This window comes from Pararge aegeria, chromosome 25, assembly GCF_905163445.1.
Source record: "Pararge aegeria chromosome 25, ilParAegt1.1, whole genome shotgun sequence".
Lineage (NCBI taxonomy): Eukaryota > Metazoa > Arthropoda > Insecta > Lepidoptera > Nymphalidae > Pararge > Pararge aegeria.
This window is the reverse complement of record NC_053204.1, coordinates 2,777,176-2,801,870: the sequence shown is the minus strand read 5'-3', so window position 1 is coordinate 2,801,870 and position 24,695 is coordinate 2,777,176. Positions and strand designations below refer to the sequence as shown.

General features: G+C 36.8%; 1 protein-coding gene across 1 annotated transcript in view; it reads left to right on the top strand.

The window, feature by feature from the left end:
• Nucleotides 1-821: 821 nt before the first annotated feature.
• Nucleotides 822-24,695, top strand: part of LOC120634815 (lachesin-like) — a 199,890-nt gene continuing 176,016 nt past the window's right edge. The window contains exon 1 of the mRNA XM_039905628.1: nucleotides 822-888. The gene's annotated coding sequence lies outside the window, so the exon portion shown is untranslated. The remainder of the gene's footprint in view (nucleotides 889-24,695) is intronic.

Here is a 24,695-nt window from a genome sequence, read left to right as displayed (position 1 = left end):
AGACACAAGTAAAAATATTTATAGATCTTGAAACTACCTCTGACTATGACACATTGTAAGAAATATATTATTGCAAACTAAGCCATAACTGTATTAAACATTGGTATATTATGAAAATTAAGCTTAATTTGCTATATTCCGCGAAAAGCAGGAGAATCTGTATGATGTAATTTATAATTTCTTCAATCCTTATACTCCACATCAAACAGATCTTCGGCAATGTACCCTCTACACACGTTTCGTTCCGAAACCGGAGCATCCTCAGGAGATGTTGATTTTACAATGCCACTTTTTTACGAAGGGATAATACCAACGTCCAAAGGGTCCCAACGTCTTTGAAAAAAACATTACAGGCTTATTTTCAGTGGAATATACAAACTAAACCTAAAATAGAGAGTAGAAACAGAAAAGCCCACATGTAAGATTCTTACTTGAAATACTTAAATCCATTTCTAAAACATGTCAACAAAAAATACTACGTTAACTGTGAGTTATTATGATCTATTCCGTGCCTATATAATAATATCTCAATAGCATAATGACCTTACGTATTATTATCATTATTATTATTATAACGTCAACAAAGTATAACATATACAAGTTAAATATGTTTTTGTTGCATATAATACTTAACTGCAATAATTATACTAAACGATAACAAAAATCATGATAACGGTTGTTATGAAACAACGTGCGCGGTTGAGTCGCTATCAGCGTATCGACATTTTAACTATCGACAAGATGTCCTTCACTAAGCTCACACACACAACCTACAAGCTAGAGATGTTCCGTATATTCAAAACGTTCAGAAAGTAAAGCGTTCGAAAGCCGCCGAGCCTCAGTTCAGTTTTCGAGCGCGGTGGAATAGTCGCGTTTTACAACCGCCCGGTATGTGCGCTCAACTTTATAAATTAAAAAGTTTTAATTTGAAATTGGAATGCGTCCCATTTAAATTTTAATGTGCCAAATCGTGCTGCATTCAAAATTTTATTTTTTATTGTTGTTCAAATTAGCATAGGCTTTATGTTTTTTTTTCTTCAATTCTGTGCAAAGGTTTTAAGTGATGTGTAAATATTAAAAGATCTGTGCATATTGTGTTCTGCCGTGTGGATGGTTTTATTTTACGTTTAATGCTTACTTCGCGTTGTCTTGTTGCGAAAACTAAAATAACTTCGGTACTTGGTACTGCGGTAAGGAATTTATTTTAGACTAGAGGTTGGGATGCAGTCTCTGCGAACGAAAATGATTTTATTTATGGGATGAGTTAGTTTTAGTTATAGTTACTGGCAGCTTTTATTGCTATTTTAAATGAAACATATATGCTGCCGGCAGTAAAGTTTTATTGCCCGACGTTTATATGATAAAGCGGTTGTGTAAAAATGCTACAAATTTAATGCATATTATTTATAGGTATTACGATCAATTGGGATATAACGATAATCTATTAACAATTCGAATTTTATAATTATTAAAACCCAAAACTTTTATCTTTTTTTATTGGCTGAGCTCACATAGCTCTGTGGCGCGGTAAAGGTGGATTGAAATTATATAGATTTAGGTTCGACATTTAGATAGGTAAGTACTATGTACAGAGATTCTGGGTATAGGATCATACTTTTTAAATACTCAGAGGTTTCAAATAAAATGGAATAGAATTAATCTTTACAAACAGAAAATAAATCCTCGTGATTAATGCCTCTAAGTTATTAGGACGATGGCGATAAAAAATAGTTTTATTTCTCAAGGTAAATATGCGGAACGGTTGAGTCTATATTGACGAAAATTTGGAAGAAATATAAGTTTCTTTACCCCTGAAAAAGTTTCATTATAAACTATTGAAGTAGGTACCTACTTCCGATTGAAATTAGAGTTCTCTAATTTTTTATTGATAAATCTGGCTTAATACATTACTGAACTTCGCCATCCTTTGAAACGAAACACTTAGTGTGTTTACTTAGTCGTTCAGGAATATACATACCTACCTACCACTGAACTACTGAGTCTTGTCTGAGGTATTGAATTAAATGAGATTATTTTTCCCATTATAGGTATTATCTGTCCACTTAGTGGATACCCGGTGCGTAGGTACCTTGCACGCCACTGACACTAGACAGTATAATCACAAGAAATCGAACCTAGGTCCTCGTAAGCCGTAGCCAAACGTTCTAACCACTATACCATCGAGGCATTTAAGTTAAGAAAGTGCGTACGTGTATGAGATCACGAAGATCCCAAAATTGCGTATTCAATCAAAACTTATCGAAATGGATGTTTTATCTTACATTTTCAGATATTGGTTCAAACCACGTGTTTTTTTTCTTGATACAAAAACTTTACCTTTATTTACAAAGTGTCTTCGCCGTGTGGTGACGGTAGATCAGAATACAGCTGTCACCATCTCTCCTCTGTCCGCGGGTGTCGTACGAGGCGATTAAGAGAATATAACGGAAAACGGGCAGCAGCGTCCTCTGTGCCACTACTACTATCTAGAGACGGGTCTCTACGCTGCTCCAATGCAGATTGGTGGACTCTATACGCCTTTGAGAATATTATGACGAACTCGCATGTACCTATCCAGGTTTCCTCACGATGTTTTCCTTCACCGTTGAAGAAAGTGATATTGTTATTACTTAAAACGCACATAACTTAGAAAAGTTAAAGGTAGGCTGGGATTCGAACTCGGCCCCCCGAAAGTGAAATCGAAATTCTAACCACTATGCTTCTTCTTCTTCTGTTCCTGGGCCTTTTCCGCCCTTGGTTGGTCTTGGACCGTCCGTTGTACGTATGCTATGCTATGCTACCTATCACCGCTTTAAAAGTATCCCAGTAGGTGCATCGATACATAATAATATAAATAAATATACTACGACAATACACACATCGCCACCTAGCCCCAAAGTAAGCGCAGCTTGTGTTATGGGTACTAAGATGACTGATAAATATTTTTATGAATTATATATACATAAATACTTAGAAAATACATATAAACACCCAGACACTGAAAAACACTTAATGCTCATCACACAAACATATTCCAGTTGTGGGAATCGAACCCACGGCCTTGTACTCAGAAAGCAGGGTCGCTGCCCACTGCGCCAGTCGGCCGTCAAATAATAATGTTTGTAAGAAAAAACTTTAAAGTAACTACAGAAAAAAAATAGGTGATAGATAGGTAATTATGTATGTCCTATTTTCAATATACTTTACAGATAGAAAATATTCTATACAACTTGTAGGTATTTGATAATGATGTTGGTTACTTCATTAGTCGTTGGTTAAAATAAATGCCACTTCAAAAAAGTAAAATTGTTAAATAACGCTCATTAAGTGGGTAGGTATATACTATTTGCCTAAAGTGCCTCCTTTTGTAAAAGAAAAAATTGTTACTAACCAAATAATTTATTAAAATTTAAATCCGTATTAAATTCATTTCGTCGCTTCGCATAGGAAATGCGATATTAATGCTAATGTATGTAAATACGTGGTTGCGTAATTAGCAAAATATGCGTTCAGCGCTAACGTCCCCACTACCTTGACATTCAATATTACACAAGCATTATTATGGCTTTTGTTTTTATACTCCTTTGTTTATTTCTAATTATAATTAAAACAATGGTTTCTAAACCAATTTCAGGGTTTTTTTTTGTCAATGCCATCATACCGAATTTTAATGTCAATCATTTGATTTTCGGTTTCCGCCTTTTTTAATGCCTGCTATATATTTTTAATAATTGGCTGCACGGCTTTAAAATGATAAATAAAAGTGATGATTTATATTTAAAAAAAAAACTTTTACTCACTGGAACCAACGACTGACTGACTGAAGTTATAGTTGAGTTTACATTCCTTATAACATCATCATCAACATATTAATGCCCCACTGGTTGTTGGGCACAAGCACAACCTTTCATAAAACCCTTCACGCTTTGGAAGAAGCGTTGGCGGGCTGACTTTGGTGATAGAAATTGGTGTTCAGGGCATTCGGCATGCGAATAACTGTCGAATCTTACAAATTGCAAAATTTTTAAGCAGTATATATCTCAATTAAAATCAAAGCAAAGTTATGGCACCGACAAAAATCGTGTATTTATTTTATCTATGGTCATGGATAATGGTTACAATTTTCGTTCTCATAGCTTCTACTTTTAAATAAGTAAAAAGAAACAGCTGACAACCGTGAGACATCAAAGTTTCTAACCTTGAAATTTAATATAAAAAGACATTTAGCAAACAAGGGGTGCAAAACAATGCAATGATAAAAAAATTGTAAAGGTGTCAAAATTAAATGAAGGGGAAAGGGGCCTCGAAATTTTTGAGGGTTCTTTTATAAAGCCGCGTGATTAGAAGTCGAAATTTGAATCAGAATGGAACGGAATTGCTTAATCATTCACAAAATACCGTGATGAATTGGGTGCCTACACTATAAAATACCCAAAGCTTATTATACAGTCTTCTTTGTGATAGCGGCAAAAGAAGTTATTTTATTATTATGGCAAAATTATTAAAACCTCTTTTTTAGTCAGTGGGCGGTACAGATTATAACTTATGAACCCATATCGACGATGCAGGTGTGTTTTTTTCAGTTGTTTTCCATCTTGCTTATTTTAAATTCATCAGCCTTTGATGGCCAAAGCATGAACATACTCGTATATCTATTTTTTGTTGCTTAAATAGATTTAGTGTTGCCCAAATGCAAGAACAAGACGAGACTTAGCCAGTCTTGGTCTTGGTCTTGCGCCAATACACCTGGTCTTGGTCTTGGTTTTGGTCTTGCGCTCCCAGTCTTGGTCTTGGTCTTGGTCTTGCAGCAAGAGTCTTGCAAGTCTTGCAATTACCTATTAGTCTATTACTATTTATTAAAGTTTACTTTAAATCTTAGAAAAACGTATTAGAATTGGAACATTGTGAGCTTGAATTAACATAGCCATAGTAAAGATCAAGCAGATCAATAAATAACTGAAGATTTGATAAGAAATTCGAAAAATCAACTGACCTATATGTCGTTTTCCATGGAAGTAACTGTTTCTTAATAAACATTTATGATTTATAAGCTTACATTTGCTAAAACATGTAAAAAAAACAAATTAATTACAATAACTTGACTGTATTTTAAAGAACAATACTTATCTGTCTAGAAAGAGATTGAACCCTCAACTTATAAGAAATTTAATAAAAGAGTTTTACGATTTATCATTTATTTGAATAAAAAATAAAATACAACACAAATCAACAGCTTTATCATTAGGTTATGATACTTTATATCAATTCTTTTGACCAAGAATTAATACAAAGTAACCATCTGGCTGACTCATCACTTAACCTATTTCTATGTTTTCTAATTACTAATGATGCTTTAGAAAATAACCTCTCAGCAGGTACTGAAGTTGCAGGTATTGAGAGAAAATCACGGGCCATTTTCGATAAAATCGGATACTCTGTCTCATGCGTCCTCCACCAATCTAAAATGTCTTCCGAGCTGGCAGTTCTTGGTTTTCTCAGGTACTCCTCCAACTCGTCTATCACTAAGCCTTGAAGACAAGATCCAGATGACGTCGAGGGACATTCATAGAGTTTATCAAAGTCTATTACGTCTTCATCTTCATCACATACTTTATTGTCTTTTTCTGGTAATTCCAGAGATTTGTTCAGTGAGTGTAGACTTTTATATTCTTCATAAAGTTCATTGAACTTGCGCAGACTTTCTGTTTTAAGTTGCTTCCCCCACATTGTCAGGTCAAAAGTCTGAGCCTTATGCCTTGGGTCTAAAATTAAAGAAGTACAATAAATCCAGTTGCTCTTCTTGTAATGTTTAAGCATTTTGTCTCGAGCTGCTTGGAAAGCTAGAATGAGCCTTTCATCCACTTCAGATCGATTAGGTTTCTCATCTAACTGTTTTACCATGGATTCAATTTTATCTAGCAAGAGATTAAATGATACAATGACTAGCGGTAACGTAACATATTTGTCTCCACCAAGTTTTGTACTTAAAAGTTTAAAGGTTATTAGAAATTTATGTAATTTTTCGAGTACCTGCCATTCATTAGCTGTGATTTGAAAATCATTCAATTCGGTGACAGAACTGCACAATATGTCAATGCCCGCTCTCACTTTTAAACCAAATCCAATCATATCATGTGTGGAATTCCATCTCGTTGGACAGTCAAGAATGGCATTTAGATTTGATGGCACGCCAGCTGCTTCACAAACAGACTGAAACTTCTTCTTCACTATCTCACTTCTTTTTATTTTACTGGAAATACTGCGTAACTTTGTTACAGATGTACGCGAGTCAGCAATATTTGGTGCAGATTCTTCATCTTCCTCATCCTCAGTTTCGTCTGCATAGTCTTCGTACTGCTGATCTTGCGCGTTAGTGTCAGACTCACAGTGTAATGCTAAGGTCTTTAATAAATCTTGTACACCAAGGTTTAAAATGTGAGCAAAGCACCGGAAATGTTGATTGTCTGAATCAAAGTGTGGCGGCAGCTGTTTGCCCAGTTCATACATAAATTTGGTATTTGCAGTTGCGTTGTCGACCGTGATACCTTGTATTTTATCAATTATGCCATATTCCAATAAACATTCATGGAAAATCGTTGCAATATCTTCCCCAGTATGTCGACCGCGTGATGGTATAAAATCAAGAACTACAGATCGATACTTCCATTAGTTGTCTATATAACGAATAGTAACCCCGTAGTAACTCCTACCAGCAATTGACGTCCACCCATCAATGGTAAACGACATTTTAGATGATAATGGTTGAAGTCGTTCCTTGAGATTCAATTGGAGCTCTTCAAATCGCTCTTTGACTTTCCTTCTAAGTGTAGACCTTTTAGGAAACACCATATTAGGGCAAATACGTCGAAAATATACTTGTGTAGCTTCGTCATCGAAAAATGAGAAGGGAAGATATTTTTTCACCACCCAATCAACTGTAGCTGTCGTGATGTTGTCACTGCTGTTTTCCGACTGAAACAAAACAATAAATCTTGTGTTATTATTTAAAACATACTAGGTTTGAGCGTTTAAGAGGAGGAGGTTTGTTGTTGTTAAATCGAGAAAATCGTTAAATTGATATTTGTTATATTAAGGTTGCACTGTACTGTAATTTACCAAAATAAAGTACTTAGTTGTTACTGGCCGATTAAATGAAAATATGGGTGTTTATAAAAAATATTTAAGACGATAATTACATACTTAATATGTCGCACCCCTAGATGAAAACACCACTAACTCAAAAATACTTACGTAAGTTAATGGCGTTTTTGAAAGTATCGCATGAATAGCTACGCGGAGTTAAAATTCTTTTAACTGTTAAAAAAATATTCTTACCTGTCCACTTCTTCCAGCGGTTACTAAAAAGCTTGTGATATCTCCACTTAATTTTGGTTTAACAGGAAGAAATATTTCTGATTCCTTTTTGTGGAAAGACATTAGATGTTTCCTTAAGCCTGAAGTGTTTCTGTTTTTCATTTTTATTTCAATCTTTTTATGTTGGCACAATTTACACAAGGCAGTTTGGGATGCATGAATTATTTCGAAAAACTCCTCAAATTTGCTTTTGGGTCTTTTAGATCTGTGACTCAAACTCTCGTTACTCGGACTAGAATAATTTGAATCTTCGTCACTCATATTAAATTGTACACGTAATACGTTTTTAGAAAACAACGAGAATTAGTAAAAACAATTATTAAGTTAGAATCGAAGCACAGCTCAATTGGAAATGACTGGAATTAAAATAATTCCTTCATTTATAGTACGTTTCCTTGCTTTTTACCGCGCCGCCTCGCCACGTGCCGGCTCTATGAAAAGGATGCCGCCGCAAATCGAACGATGCCGCGTGCGGCGTACAAACACACACTAAATATTACCTACTTGTACAGACGCGACCCGTGAATAAAATATATGTAAAGAATTAGTGCCAATCACTATTCTTTACATATAAGTGAATGTTTTGGCGTGCATCTATACTAATATTATTAAAATTAATTAAAATTAAAAATATTTATTTCGTTTCGTACAGCAAAATAATACATTGAAATTGGGGTCATCCTAGTAAGTTACTAGTATTACTACTAGCACTTGTGGCAGGCGGCCCCGCTCTTCCATAACATCATATACAAATTGAAATAAATAAGTAGATCAAAGTTTTATAAAGCTGAAGAGTTCGTTTGTATGTTTGATGACAGAAGTTTTAAAATAAATAAATAAATCCTGAACGTCACTATACCTCCAAAGTTACTATTCCTCGTGGACGAAGTCGCGGGCACAGCTAGTAAATACTTACTCTCATCATCTCTCTCAGAGATATTCGAACACTTTTTTGCTATTTTTTCTTGTAAAAACTTAAGAAATATAATGACTAAATGTACAATAATAGTACCTAAGTAATTAGTTTAAAACCATATAAGTAATCAATATTATAATTACTTACTAGAATGAATTATTATGACATCTACTACCTATCCTCACCATTTTATCCTAATCATAATACTACTTGCGTGATCAGTATAATGTATTCATTTTCATTCTAAGCACTCTGAAACTTATTTATTCTTTGGAACACCTGTAGGTACTCTTAAAATTCGAAATTATTTTGCATGAATAGTGTCAAATGTTATGATTTCGGCGCGGCGGCAACGATTGTTTTAGATTTCAAAAGAAGCCGCCGGCGCGTGTATCATAACCATGTACTTCCGAAAAGCGGCAAATTTCTTTGAGAAGTAAGTACAAAACCTTTGATGCCGCATTATCAAAGTGCCGATGGTTAAAACATAACTATGCATGCACTCAGTTTGATTTTAATAGATATTTTTTTATTCGCTATGTTTATGGTATTAGTCGTAATGCGCATAGGTCCAGTTTTTCATATTCTTTGATATAGTTTTTTGCGTCTCATAGAATTCCTAAGCGTACCTACCTACCTATACACCGAACTGTTACACCTAACTACTCCGTGAAATAGCGCTAAGTCCTAGCTGCAAGACGCAAGAGTCTTGCAGGCTATGTCTTGTTCTTGCTCAAGTCTTGCACGGTCAGTCTTCGTCTTGGTCTTGCTAAAAATACGCGGTCTTGTTCTTGGTCTTGGTCTTGCAAAAACGCAAGAACAAGACCAAGACTGCAAGACCAAGACTGAATTTGGGCAACACTAAATAGATTCAGTGTGTAATTTCCTGAAACCGAAATGATACAAAATTTATGATTAGTGATTAGAAAATTTTGTACTACGATTAGTTAAAACAAGCATCTGTTGGAAGGCGTAAGTAATCTTTAGAGAACCATAGATTAAATTAATATCACGTAAAAACGATGACATTCCATTTTTAAATTTCCGCACCATTAACATAATTTTTATCATAATTTCTCACATTTTCCGAGTACAATTTAGTTATAAGATTCACAAGTTTTAGCATAAAGTATTTACTATTGCCGTTATAATATTATAGGTGTACAGCTATCTCTCATTATCAACAATGATAAAAGAAAACACATGATAACGCATCGAACATCTAGTGGTGTTCACGTATTTGGCATATTTTCGAAAATAGGTTCAATGTGACTTGAATGATACATAAATATTTAAATTTGGAATTCATTTCAATTTCAATCTAAATTTAAAGATAGAAATCTGACCCGTGAATGCGATTTTAAAATAGGTCATCACAATCAATCCTATTACCGGCCCACTACAAGGCTCGGGTCTCCTCTCAAATTCAAAATTCAAATTCAAATTCAAATTCATTTATTTCAAGTAGGCCTACTTTATAAGCACTTTTTAAACGTCAAGTATGCATGTTTGTGTGACTCTACCACCGGTTCGGAAAGCAGATTCTACCGAGAAGAGCCGGCAAGAAAACTCAGTAGTTGCTCTTTTCCAACATCAACATTTACAATCATTTTGCTATCTTGCGGGAGATGAGAGCGAGGCTGGCTGCTTCCATTCTACCTTGTCATTGAGGAATTCATCAAATGTATAGTAACCTCGCTGTACTAGATGCGTTTTTACACATTTTTTAAATGTATGCATTGGTAGGTCAAGAATTTCCTTAGGAATCATGTTGTAAAAGCGTATACTCAACCCCACAAAGGAGTTCTGCACCTTTCGCAGACGACAAACCTTTCTCAGAGTGACAAAGGTTTAATAGACTTCAAACGCCTTTGAAAACTTTATGGAAAACTCTCAGTTATGCGGGTTTCCTCACAATGTTCACCTTCACTGTTAAAGCAGGTGATATTTTAGTGATTGTAAATTTGAGATGCAGTCTTAAATTGTAATGGGCTGACTTGTATTTTTCGGTAGGGTGGTGGCCTCTGCCGAAGCCTCCCACCTGAGACCAGAGAAACTTCAGAAATAAATAAATTCCCCAATTCCCCGCCAGAACCCAGGACCTCCCATTTTAAACCATAGCGCTCACCATTGCGCATTAGAGGTTGTAATTCGGCGGGATAAAGCCACGTGTAACTGCTAGTTAAAATGATACTATAATACCAGCTTTATTTCATAAACTAAACAACATATAAATAATAAATCGTAAATAATAATTGATAAGCTATAAAATTGTTACGTAATACAGATAAAAGATGCCATGTGGTTTAAACCGCATATACGTATTGTTTACTTATATTCTGACGGCCGATGGCGTAGTTTGCAGCGACCCTGCTTTCTGAGTCCAAGCCGTGGGTTCGATTCCCACTACTGGTAAATGTTTGTGTGATTAGCATGAATGTTTTTCAGTGTCAGCGGGTTTATATGTATATTCTAAGTATTTATGTATATTATTCATAGAAATACTCATCAGTCATCATAGTACCCATAACACAAGCTACGCTTACTTTGTCGTCGTAGTATATTTATTTATTTATTTATTCTCTTTGCATGCGTACCTCATATGTTAGTAACGTTTTACAATTCAGATTGTGGGTACGTGAGTACTTATCTTCAAAGCGGTGATAGCCCCGTGGGTAGGACTTCGAAATAATTTTCGGGGGCCGAGTTCGAATCCCAGCACGCACCTCTAACTTTTGTAAGTAATGTGCGTTTAAGGAGTTAAAATATCACTTCCTTCAAAGATGAAGGAAAACATCGTGAGGTAACCTGCATGCCTGAGAGTTCTCCATACTGTTTTCAAAGGTGTGTGGAGTCCACCAATCCGTACTGGTGCAGCGTGGTGGATTGCAGCCTTAACCCCTCCTCATTGTGCGAGGAGACCCCTTATTATTAGCCCCCTTTTGTATTTTCTTTCAATTCACAAATACTACAGGTAATTTTTCTGCCCACCAACCCGAATTCAAGCAGCGTGGTGGGTATACATATACAGTTGTCATTCGGTTTCTCATTCCAGTACCTACGTAGGAGTGAAAAGTAATTAACTAGGTACTGGTGAAACAAAAACGTTAAATTTTTTTTAATTGTCACCAAAAAATACTTAAATGTCCAGAACGATAAAAGTCAAATGTAAAAGGAAAACGACGGACAACTTGTTTTAGGGGACCTACAGACTAAAGAAAACAGCTCGAGAAAAAGCGCTCGCGACAGATCTGCCGTTATGCACGTCTCAATAATTATCTCAAGTTTATTTGTTTTCCCAAGTTTATTTGTAATGCCATAAATGTTTGAAAACTACTTCGATGTAGCTTAGGTTTGAACCTTATCGTTTAACTACGTTCAGTTTATATGTTGGTTTATTTGTGACTTATGTTCTGCCTAAACTCTAGGATTTGTAAGTTCTTTCTATTTCTGTTAGAGAGAGTCTAGCGATGCCCCGTTTTTTTTTATTCCACTACAAGTTAGGCCTTTACTGCAATCTCACCTGGTACGTGATGATGCAGTCTAATACCCCTACTCGGTTTTTACACGACATCGCACCGGAACACTAAATCGCTTAGCGGCACGTCTTTGTCGGTAGGGTGGCAAGTAGCCACGGCCGAAGCCTCCAACCGGACCAGACCAAAGAAAATTCAGAAATTATAAATTCCCAAATAGCTTTTGCCGGGAATCGTACCCGGGACCTCCCACTAAAATTCACAGCGTTCACTGTTGCGCCAGGAAGGTCGTCATAAAAGACCCGTGGCCAGTTTTTGCATAAAATGCTGATGCACAATCAATGCGCCGATCTTGACGGGCACAGAGATTGTTGAGCTTAACAGAGAAAATCGACTATTGCATCATCATTTCCATCAATCCATTACCGGTCCACTAGACTGCAGGATACGGGTCTCTTCTCATTTTGGTAGACTTTACGCACCCCTTTAGAAAACTATCAGGTCCTAACGATTTTTTCTTTCATCGTTGTAGCAAGAACACACATAGCTCCAAAAAGATTAAGATGTGTGCTGGAGATCGAACCAGGTTCCTCCATAAGGCAAGCCGAAGCCTTACCCACTAGGCTATCACAGTTATTAGATGCTTTTCGTTTCAACACATCCAACTTTCGCATTTATAAACTGTCTAATGTCTTATTGTAGTGAACGGCCTTAGTAATTATTTCGCCCCGGTTTTTGTACGCAAAGGCCTTTAAAATGCAAATAAGATGTAAAAGCTAATGACGCTAAGTAACGGATCTTAAAGACGATCGTGGAGGAACGTGGGGGGAAAAAGTTAAACCAACTAAGTGACTGTTTTGGGTCTCAGATGTTTTTAAAACCTTAATCATCGTCATTATATAAACCCATTACCGAAGGCACGGGTCTCCTCCCACAAGTTAGGGCCATAGTCCACCACGCTGGCCCAGTGCTGAATGGTGGACTCCGTACAAGTAGGTTTGTTTTTTTTTTGTCGTGGTGGAAAAGCTTTATGGTTACCTCGGTCTTTTTGGGCAGGACAGAGGTTATGTGGGACTCTTTTACCCGAACTAGAAAGCATCACGGCATGTCCCTCTCGTTGGCTTCCTTAGACGGTCGGAGAACCAACCGCCCCAACCGATTGCCAGGGCTACTACGCTAAGAGGGAGGGGATCAGGACAGCTTGACCCCCCCCTCAGATAGTAGGGAAAAGTTTAAACTAACTAAGTAACTGTTTTGGATCTCAGATATTTTCAAAACCTTAATCATCGTCATTATATGAACCTATTACCGGTTCACTACAAGGCACGGGTCTCCTCCCACAAGTTAGGGCCGTAGTCCACCACGCTGGCCCAGTGCTAATTGGTGGAATCCGTACAAGCAGGTTTCCTCATCATGTTTTTCTTAACCGCTGAAGCGAGTGATATTTTAATAACTTATAACGCACATAACTAAAAAAAATTTGATGTGTGGGCTGGGATTCGAATTCGGCCCCCTGAAAGTGAAGTCGAAGTCCTACACACTGCGCTATCAGCCCTTCTTCGCCAACCTTCATTTACTAATCATGGTGGGATCCTTCACTGTCAAAGAAAGTGATATTTTAATCGCCTTAAGCGCACATACTCGTAACTTAAAAAAGTTAGATGTGTGCCCTGGGATTCGAATTCGGCCCCCCGAAACTGAAGTCGAAGTCCTACCAACTTGACACTGGTCCATCACCTTCGCCAACCTTGAATTACTAATCATGGTGGGAATTCGTATAACTGACTTGTTGCCATCGACTTCTTTCGGTTCTCTGAACTACAGCCTAACATAATCGATACTAATTTTAGTCAAGCACAAACTTTTAAAAGTAGAGCTCTCTGTGACAGAGCTCGTCCGGGGAAATACAGTACAATTCAAACTTAAATGCGTCTGCGTGAAGTTAGCAGACGTGCGCTGTTACCCTCCCCGCTACACCGGACAACCAAAATGTGTGTGGTGCGCAACGTCGTGCGCAAACTTCCGTAGCAATTGCTACTCTTGCTACGTGGTTAATCCGGTTGCCCCTCTGCTGTCCTTCAATTATTACTATAAAAAAAAAACCCTCTAAAACTGTCGAACTCTGGACCTCATGTGTGCATGACCTTGATTTGGAGAAATAAAAATGACATAAATTTTCCGATGATCAAAGTCCTCATGCATATTAAACATAACTTACGTAAAAAACTGTAAACATATCTAGGCGCTGTAGGTCAAGTTTTTGTCCATTCGCAAACATTAAGTTAGGTAGCGACAGCAAAAAAATTAATGACATAATGTAAAAATTCAAAACTTAAATATAATTTGACGCAATCTTCAGGCCTTTAAGCAAGAAAAATACTTTAAGATGATAGCTTAGTAGTTTAAATTAACCTTCTAAGCAGATTTCGCACCGACATCGGAGCATACTCGGGAGATGTAAATTGTTGAGTATATATATCCTCCTGGCCGTATCCGACTACAGTGAGTTCGAGATATTATGAGCGTACCTGATGTGCTCTCAAGTGACTGGCATAACCACTCTTTGTTTTGTTGTGCGATTCCATTGACAGCACGTCAGTACTCCACCAATTATATTGTAATGTATGGCCAGCGATGGTCTGGGCTTTTCTCGTTATGCCTAGTATCTAGCTCTGCGGGCCTTTTAACTTCAAACGCCGATACTTTTTTATTTATGGAGTGTCTCCATCGCGGCCGATCTTCTGCCTCAAATTCCCACAGTGATGGGTCCATATCACATCTCAATTTCTCATAACGCATTCCTTACGTTTTTATACAATTGATTTTTGAGTTCAGCTTTTGTAAAATAACACTTTCAGAAACATTAATTATTTACATATCAATGCTGTTCACAGAACCATGATAGGTGGTCTGGATTTTTTATACGCTTCTCCAACGTGAATGTAAAGAAATGTGGGAGAAAACAATTGACGTTTGTCAAAAATGACATAAACAATTGAGCGACTGCTTATACTCGTTTATGCTAATGGAATATGTTCATGGAATATATATATTGTGCTTTATATCATGAATTCCGCAAAGCTACTAGACATACTTGTACATCAAGAGACAATATTAGACATACTTGTACATCTTCCTCCTCACATTTACCTCTTGTCTATGTTTTTTCCTTTTACACCTTTGGTTGCCTGGAAGAAATCGCTATGTAGCGATATGGCCACCAAATTGTACTCTCTTGCTCTAAGTTTATATCTCTGTAACTACTTTTTTTCTTTGGTGTACAAAAGTGTAATTACAAAATTTAATTCATACATCAAATACATAAAACGGTTAAGTATTTTTATTTACTCTTTTGTTGCTCACCCTACCAAGGAACATGTCCGACCGGTATGCGTTAAAAAACATAATCGAGCCATCGCGACTTTCTTTAAAACAAAATGCTAAAAATTGCCTTTAACCTTGTTTCCGTGGCACCAGGAAGTTTCCAATAAACGGGCTTACAAGTTTTTTAATCGATACATCGATAAGTGCACAAGTTTTTATCGACTATCGATTGCGATCGGCTGAAAGTGAATTTTACGAGGCCTCGATAAAGGTTTCTGTAAAGTATTCAAACTGCACTGGACTTTTGTCTTTTGAGCGTTCATAAATTATTTAGTACAAGTTTCGGTGTATAAGAAATAACCTATCCATTATTTGAAATGGGTTACTTGGAGCCGTTTATAAAGTGTTAGAGATACTTGATTTAGAAAAATGATTATAATTAAATAAATAAAATATATAAATAATTTCATGTAACGTATATTAAAGCTATCATATAAAAAGTAACCTCGAAAAGCAGTAGCTAATTGTGATTACCTACACATGTATGTGTGTGCGTGTTAACTCGTCTTTTTTAGGGTTTTGTACCAAACGAAGGGTCTTAATCTGTCCGTCCGTACACCCGTCTATCTGTCTGAATCTCATGAACGGTAAAAGGAAGAGAGTTGAAATTTACGAAGAATATGTATTTTTCTTGCCACTATAGACAAAAAAAAACTCCTTTAATTTTTATGATATTTATCTTCATCTGAGTTTCTTGCCGGCTTCTTCACGGTAGAATCTATTTACGAACTGGTGGTTGCCACTAGAAACATACATATTTGAGGTTTAAAAAGTTCTTATAAAGTAGGCCTACTTTAAATATATTTTTTTTTTAAGTTTTAATCCCCGACGCAAAAACGACGTATATACATACGTGTAGTATAAGTTTGGTGTGTGTGACCAAGATGGCCACCACAAAATGGCGTGTTACATATTTTTTCACTCCCTCAATGTGAGTATCAAATTAAAGGGTTTGACTAGTAGAATAATTTACACTATTGTAAGTCGGGAATTTTTAATTTATTTTTCTCAATATTTATGAATCAAAGATAAGTCATACACCTAAACTGTGCTGGATAAGCTAACCTCTATTTTATTCACATATAGGGCCTCTATAATTTATAGTGATTTATGGTGCTGAATATATGAATTGATATTAAGTACACTTGCGCTATGTCAAGGTACGTTTTATCGGGGTATAGTAAGCAAAGAGTTTTCATATTATATTATTTTGTGGCTTTTATATTTATTTTGTGGCTTTTAATAGCTGCTTCGTTGGTCTAGTAGTAATCATATTCGACTTATATCCTCTGAATCCATCCTCAAAAATCTAAATGTCAGTTTCAAACAGTTCAAATTTGGAAGCCGTTCTTTTTTTGAAATTTTACATTTACGACACTTTTTGGGGAAATGCGTAAAAAAATATCCATCCCACCTTTCATGATTCTGTAACACGAGGCGCTACTTCGATCGCCAGCTCGATCCAATTAATAAAATTGGGTTTTTTTATATTGACAATAATATTGACTGAGTGCGGGGAGCCTTACGTGTCTGGATTCTAGCCCTTTTGAATGTCGAAACGAACTGACGTCACGACCACAGACAAGTAAGTTACCTAAGAAAACTGGCTGTTGTTATTGTCACATTGAACTGGTTATCTCTATATAAAAGACAGTGCAAATTATATCCCCATTTATGCCAAATTTGACATACAAGTGTCTCTGAAATTAATAGTAGAGTACAGCATTTTGCGACTGAGCTTATCCGGAGAAGTACTTGCCGATGTAATTATAGGCACATGGGGAGAGACCCACGCCTCAGGTTGATGGACAGCTTGTGGTTGCTTTTTTTCTTGTTTATTATTTTCCATAGGGAAAAGGCAAAGGTGTATCACCGTACAGCCAAAGTTAGCCAGTAGTTTAGTTTCTTTCTGCCGGCTTTACACAGATCAGCCAATGTCAGCCGCCAAACCATAAAAAAGAACATATAAACGGTGCTGCCAATATTAAATGCAACATTACGTAGCCGTGTGTACTTTTGTGCTAACATTGATGCCAGATAAGGTATTGATTTTTTATTCTCCATGCTTCGCACACCTTGTGGGTACTTAGCAGATGTTCATTACGTAGTTGGCAAGTACTTCTAGGTGTTTAGGTTGTAATATAACTGACACACAAACAGTCGTCTGTTTGTGTGTCAGTTATATTACAACTGTTGAGTTTCTCGTCGGCTTCTTCTTTGTAGACTCTGCCTTCCGAACCGGTGGTAGACTCACTACAAACAGACATGCTTGACGTTTCAAAATACGTTATTAGGCCTACTTTAAATAAATGAATTTTGAATTTTGACTGGCGTACAAAGTCGCTTTGAACAGGTACTGTTTCGATCTTTTGTGAGGCTTTGGCCGTGGCTAGTTATCACTCTTCCCGAAAATGTCGAAACCGAATATGGGTATAGGTTTAATATAAGGTTTGCCTATTACCATGTTAGTCTGCATCATAACCTACCACCAGGTGAGATGCCAGCCGATGACTAACTTGGAGTTTAAAAACACAAGTTTTGCATTGGATAGAAGCAGGCGTTACTTTGCGGAAAGCCATGATATATTAGGAAAATTAAGCTTAATTTGCTATACTCCGCGAAAAGCTAAACTAACCTAACTTGAAGTTGAATAACACAAGTTTTGTACTTGATCTGTGTGCTGAGCGCGAGGTTTTTCATCTATTCGATATTTTATAATCGTGAAGTAATTTGAGCCGTTTTTCAATTATTTTCAATCATTCATTTGTGCACTGGCACCAATGAGTGGTAGTCTATACACTACATTTTGAGACCAAAAATTAAGAAACCAGCGGTAATACGTCTTTGATCGAGTCGTCGGGATTCGCTGGACTATGGAAATTAGAACTTCGTCGCGTCGAAAGAGTGCCATCTGTGGTCCTTAGATAGCGCTCTTCCGGCGCCATACAAATAATAGTTAACTTTTACGCGATCGAATAGATGGAAAATCTCGCACGCAGCACACTGTACGTCATACGGACAAATCAAGTGACAAATAAGGCCACCACAGACAACGAGTCCACCTTGTTATATCAATTACAGATAAGCCCAAAATAATAAATCTTTCCTCACAGAGAGCGTGTTATCTGTTATCGTAACGAGAAAGCCCCAGTGACCTCAAGTGCACTATTTCATAATGAGACACTAAATTAAAACGATATAAATTCAAAGTTCAATTATATCTCGCTACTTACTTGTGTTTGGGGTTCGTTGATAAAACATATACTTAGTCTAAAATCATCCTCATCAATCCATCTTATATCACTAATTTAGAAAACCTTACTCTAAATTTGCGTTAGAAATGAATTTGTAATTTTTTTTCTGTCCAGAAATATTTATTTCAAGTAGGCCTAATATAAGCGCTTTTGAAACGTCAAGTATATCTGTTTGTAGTGACTTTACCACCGGTTCGGAAGGCAGATTCTACCGAGCAGCCGGCGAGAAACTCAGCAGTTGCTCTTTTACAACATCCTTTTACAATTTAACAATCATTCTTTTTGTCTATCTTGTGTGAGACGAAAGCGGAGCGGCTTGCTTCAAAGCGACCTTGTCATTAAGAAATTCTTAAATAATATAGTAACCTCGATGTATTAAAGGTGTTTTTATACATTCTTTAAAAAGTCCTCTTCTATATTGAAACGTGCGTAGAGGTTACATTGCCGAAGATCTGTTTAGTGTGCAGTATAAGGATTGATGAAATTATAAATTACACCACACAGATTCTCCTGCTTTACGCGGAGTATAGCTTATAACACAATATATAGAGAATTAAGCTTAATATTGATAATGTATCATGGATTTCCGCAAAGTAACGCCTGCTTCTATCCAAGTCCTCTTCTAGTCCTCATTTAGTCCTCATTTAGTCATCATCTAGTTCTCAGTTAGTCCTCATTTAGTCCTCGTGTAGTTCTCATTTAGTCCTTATCTAGTTATCAGTTAGTACTCGTATAGTCCTCATCTAGTTATCAGTTAGTCCTCGTATAGTCCTCATCTAGTTCTCAGTTAGTCCTCATTTAGTCCTCGTGTAGTTCTGATTTAGTCCTTATCTAGTTATCAGTTAGTCCTCGTATAGTCCTCATCTAGTTCAAAGTTAGTCCACATTTAGTCCTGGTCAGAACTTAGAAAGAAGTATGGTTATGAGGTCCCGATTTTTTTATAATATAACTAACGGAGCAAGGAAATGGCCCACCTAGTGGAAACTGAAAAACCATCCATCACCTGAGAACACGTCCTTCAGACGTGTTGTGTCCGTCGACCTGAGGCGTAGGTGTTAAGCCTTATACAGCCACTAAATCAGTGTGGTCTCTTCATTGACGTTATATCTGAAATCCACTGTACTAATTTTATAAAAAGACATTCAAATTAAAACCTCAGCTTTATTGTAAATGAATGAAACGCGTAAATCTTAAGCAAAAAGTGCGACATTATTCGTGAACAACCTTGTCCGGGCAAACATCCTTGAGTTTATGTGAATTAGTTGTTCAAATAGAGGTTAGCACATCGCGATGTAGCCAAGCGTTTACCATGATAACTTCAAAAATAGGATTTTTAAACGCTTTCGGCTCGTGGCTTAGCTGGTCACGACAAAAGTCTCCCACCAAACGGAATCACCTCGTCTCGAATTTTATTTTCTTTTAATTTCTTGACCGCAGCTGTTTTGCATCCTTCTGACAATTCGTTCAACTAAGCGATTTTGCATTGCGGTACGATAGCAGAGTTTCATTGAAATCAGTCCAGCCCTTTCGGCCTATACAGAACATACCCACACACTTTCTTTTTTATATATATAGATAGTAGGATAACTGCTGTCAAGCGATTTGGTAGATTATCGCTTCGGTAGAAATCGGAACGCTAAATCAAGTCTAAGATGGTAGCGGGCTAACCTGTTAGGTGTATGGCAGTTATATTAAATAAATAAATAAATAAATATACTACGACAATACACACATCGCCACCTAGCCCCAAAGTAAGCGTAGCTTGTGTTATGGGTACTAAGATGACTGATGAATATTTTTATGAATTATATATATATATAAATACTTAGAAAATACATATAAACACCCAGACACTGAAAAACACTTAATGCTCATCACACAAACATTTTCCAGTTGTGGGAATCGAACCCACGGCCTTGGACACAGAAAGCAGGGTCGCTGCCCACTGCGCCAGTCGGCCGTCAATATTAAACCCATATCCCTAATTGCAGTGGCGTGCACTTCATCCATGCAGAAAAGCACTGCCTACTCCAAAAATTTTTGTATTAAGGAAAAGGATTTTTCCATTTTATGCCATCTTCCTACATTATTCATAGCACTGCCTGCTGTGCACGCTACTGCCTAATTGGTTTCACTTCTTCCATGCGGTCGTAACCTCACACGTTTATTAATATTATTTCGTACCAATAAATTAAAGATTTTATGTATTAGGTATGAATTGAATATACTAAACACAGTGACAATGACAGTTAAATGTTGCAAAGCGGAGCTGACTGTTTCTATCTCGCTCGGGTACACTCGGCGGACCCGAGTTCACCCGATCGAGTCTTTCACCTCAGAGAGTGACGGTTTAGCCTAAATATCTACGGAAAAATCAGTTTGTCTGAGTTGCAATGAAAATAAACCTTCATGGTCACCCCGTTCTATACAAACTGTTAAACACAGCCTAAGGCAGTTTCACTTTCCCTTCAATAGAAAGAGACAAAAGGCTCAAAAACGAGACGACGTAATGCTTAATTTGTGTCATTATTCATAGTCTCATCTCATTGCATATATTTTGTATGCTTTAGAAAAAGAAAATGAGATACAGGCAAAGTAAGAATGAGACTCCCCCTCTGAGTTACTATACCTTAGTGGAAAATATTTTTTTTTGCACACCTTGGAAGAAAACGTTTTATTTATACACTTTATTTGTACACCAATACCAACGAAAAAAGAGGAAGAGAGATTTTAGCAGAATACAAAAGCAGCTTTATCGCTAAGAAGCGATCTCTGCCTGGGAACTCTAAGATTTAGCGTTTACTTGTATTGCATAACTTGGATCGAAACCTTATTTATCTTTTTTGCATACCTAGACGGAAACTTATATATTCTTGCATACTTTGGAAGGAAATGTATATTTTTTTGCATACCTTGGAAGGAATCGTATATTTTTTTTTTTTGCATACTTTGGAAGGAACCGTTTATTTTTATGCGTACCTTGGGAGAACTGTATATTTTTTTGCATACCTTGGGAGAACCGTATATTTTTATGCATACCATATTTGCACACCCTGGAACGAAGCTTATATTTATTTGCATACTTTGGAAGGAACCGTATAGTATTTTGCACACCTCGGCAGAATGCCTAATTTTTTTTCATACCTTAAAAGCGTACATATATTTTTTTGCGTACCGGGTAAGGAAATTTGTATTATTTGCTTACTTTGGAAGGAAACGTATATGTTTTTGGTGAGCTATCTGGCGCAGTTTTAGCGTTATAGCCCAATAAGTGGGAGGTCCAAGATTCGATCCGCCGCTCGTGCAATTTGGGAGTTCATTATTTGAATTTTCTGTAGTCTGCTCTGGTGGGAAGCTGTGGCCGTGGCTGGTTACTAACCCACCAACAAAGACGTGCAGCTAAGCGATTCAGAGGATCAGTTAAATGCCTTGTTAAACCGTTTAGGAGTTTAATATAACTGCCATACGCTTATTAGGTTAGCCCGCTACCATCTTAGACGTCATAATTACCACCAGATTGCAGTCAAGGGCTAACTTGTAGTGGATTAAAAAAAAATAAGTTTCTACATCCTATTGTTCATAGTACACAGTTGTTTACTGTGATACGACTTATCCAGTGATAAACATTTTGTTATCTTGTGAGTTTCTATTTATTACAGAGTAGGTACCGCACTTATAATCATTGAGATGTTATTACAACTAGAAATACAAAACTATCTAAATCATCATCGTCATTATTTTTACCAGTGGATGGTGGGGGATTTGACATAGTGTATGGTGGGTGTACAATAGCGGACCAAAGTTAATAAGGAAAAAAAATATTTACAGTTTAGCGCGGGCGAATTGAAGGGAGAAGTTATTTAAACTAGTTTTTTTTATTTCGCTATAAGTTAGCCCATGACTGCGATCTCAGCTGATACAACGATGATGCAGTCTTAGATGGTATCGGGCTAACCTGTTAGGGTGTATGGTAGTCATACACCACGGTTTCTACGCGACATCGCACCGGAGCACTAAATCGCTGTCACGTCTTTGTCGCGTGGTAAGTAGCCATTGGTAACTAGAATTTTGACGACCTCTCTGGCACAACGGCGGGCACTGTGAATTTGAGTAGGAGCTCTCGGGTTCGTTTCCGGGCAGGAGTCATTTGGGAATTTCTAATTTCTGAATTTTCTCTAGTGTGGTCTGGCGGGAGGCTTTGGCCGTGGCTGGTTACCACCCTACATACAAAGACGTGGCGCTAAGCGATTTACTGTTCCGGTGCGATGGCGCGTAGAAACCGAATAGGGGTATTACCATACTCGCTTACAGATTAGCCCGCTACCATGTTGGACTGCATCATCACTTACACTTAAAAATAGATAACACTCATATTTATACTCGAATTTGCTTTTGAAAGCATAGATATCTTTCAAGGGCTATCATAATAATGGGATTGTATGGAACTGTTATCACCCTTGAACATTTTCCATGAAACATGCACTTATGGTGAAGCACCAAAGGGCACTTTATTCTTTATTAAAAAAACCAACGAAAAATATATATATTTTTTTTTTTTTTATTTAGCGTTTCATATTATTACACCGTCCACGGGTTTGAATTTTAATTTAGATCGGAGCATAAGTATAAGCAAATATGAGTATATAATAATCACATAATTATTGCGACGAAATTTAAAAAAATAGTCCATCGCAGAACACACAATGCACGCGAAAAAACGGAACGCAATTTTTATTATTATCATAGAAAATAAAAATACATTTCAAAAGTGGAATCAAACAACATCCGCACGTTTGGCACAGATTCAAAATGGATTTTAAGTTGGAACACATTTACAATGTATACCTTTAATACTATATTTATTGTCTGCAGCTTCTAATATTTATATTTTTATTTCACAGATCAATTGATATAATTGGATACTAGAATTAATATTTACAATATATTTATATAAGCTGTCTAACTGTTCTGTTATGGGCGTGGTACCCTTTGAATAGCTAGACTTAGCCATTGGACTAAATAAGCGCCAGCTCTTAAGTCTCTTAGCTCTCTTGGGTCACCAGACGTAAGGACCAATTTATGGGACACGATGTTAATAAAATATTACTGTTTACTTGTTTATTTATTTCTTCATAAGACACACGAGCAATTTATTGTAACTGCTGAAAAAAAAAAAGTGTTAGAATTACAAATTCTGTCTAGTTCAATAACCAATTATAGGCGTATACAGCATTATCGTTGTTATCTCCGGTCACATAGTTAACTAGTTGTAGAGCACAAAGCTCGTCAGTAAGCTACTACTTTTCCTTTGACGGCCGATTGGCGCAGTGGGCAGCGACCCTGCTTTCTGAGTCCAAGGCCGTGGGTTCGATTCCCACAACTGTAAAATGTTTGTGTGATGAACATGAATGTTTTTCAGTGTCTGGGTGTTTATATGTGTATTATAAGTATTTATGTATACAATTCATAAAAATGTTCATCAGTTATCTTAGTACCCATAACACAAGCTACGCTTACTTTGGTACTAGGTGGCGGTGTGTGTATTGTCGTAGTATATTTATTTATTTATTTATTTATTATAAACACTTACATTTTATCTCAGAAACCATGTAGGGGGTCTACAACATTTCAAATCAACATGGTTTCTGTGATGAATGTGAGTGTTTGAATTAATTGAATATAACTACCATACCCCTAGCGGGTAAGCCCCAGTGGCTTGGACTTCATACATGCACAAAAGCACTGCCTACCCTAAAATTCATATACAACTCGTGTAGGAGGTGGATTTTGGCTGTTCATGCAATTTTCCTGCTGTATGCATACCCTGGTAAGAAACCCAGTGCACGCCACTGGTAAGCCCGCTATCATCTTATACTGCATCATAACTGACCACCGGCCAAGATTCCAGTTAAATTCTAGCTCGTAGAGGAATTAAAAAATAAATCTCACCCACAATAATTAATCACAGATTATCCTACCAATAACATAATTTGAAAAAAACATTCGTAACGAATGTAATACATTCTAAATTCAAATCACTGTCATACATAATCCTGCGGAGTAAACACGATCGTCTAATAACCCATCTATCCAGCGGAAATCTGTACTTATAAGGGGGGGTGGTGGTACAAAAATAACCGTATATTTATTATCTCAGACGGCTTCCTTCCGTGTCTTTGATGTTTGTAACGATGTATTGAGAAAACATAACATATTTGTAATCGTGTATGCTCCGATGACGTCTATTTATCGACAGGTCAGAAGACTATTTCTCTACTATAAACTCGTAGT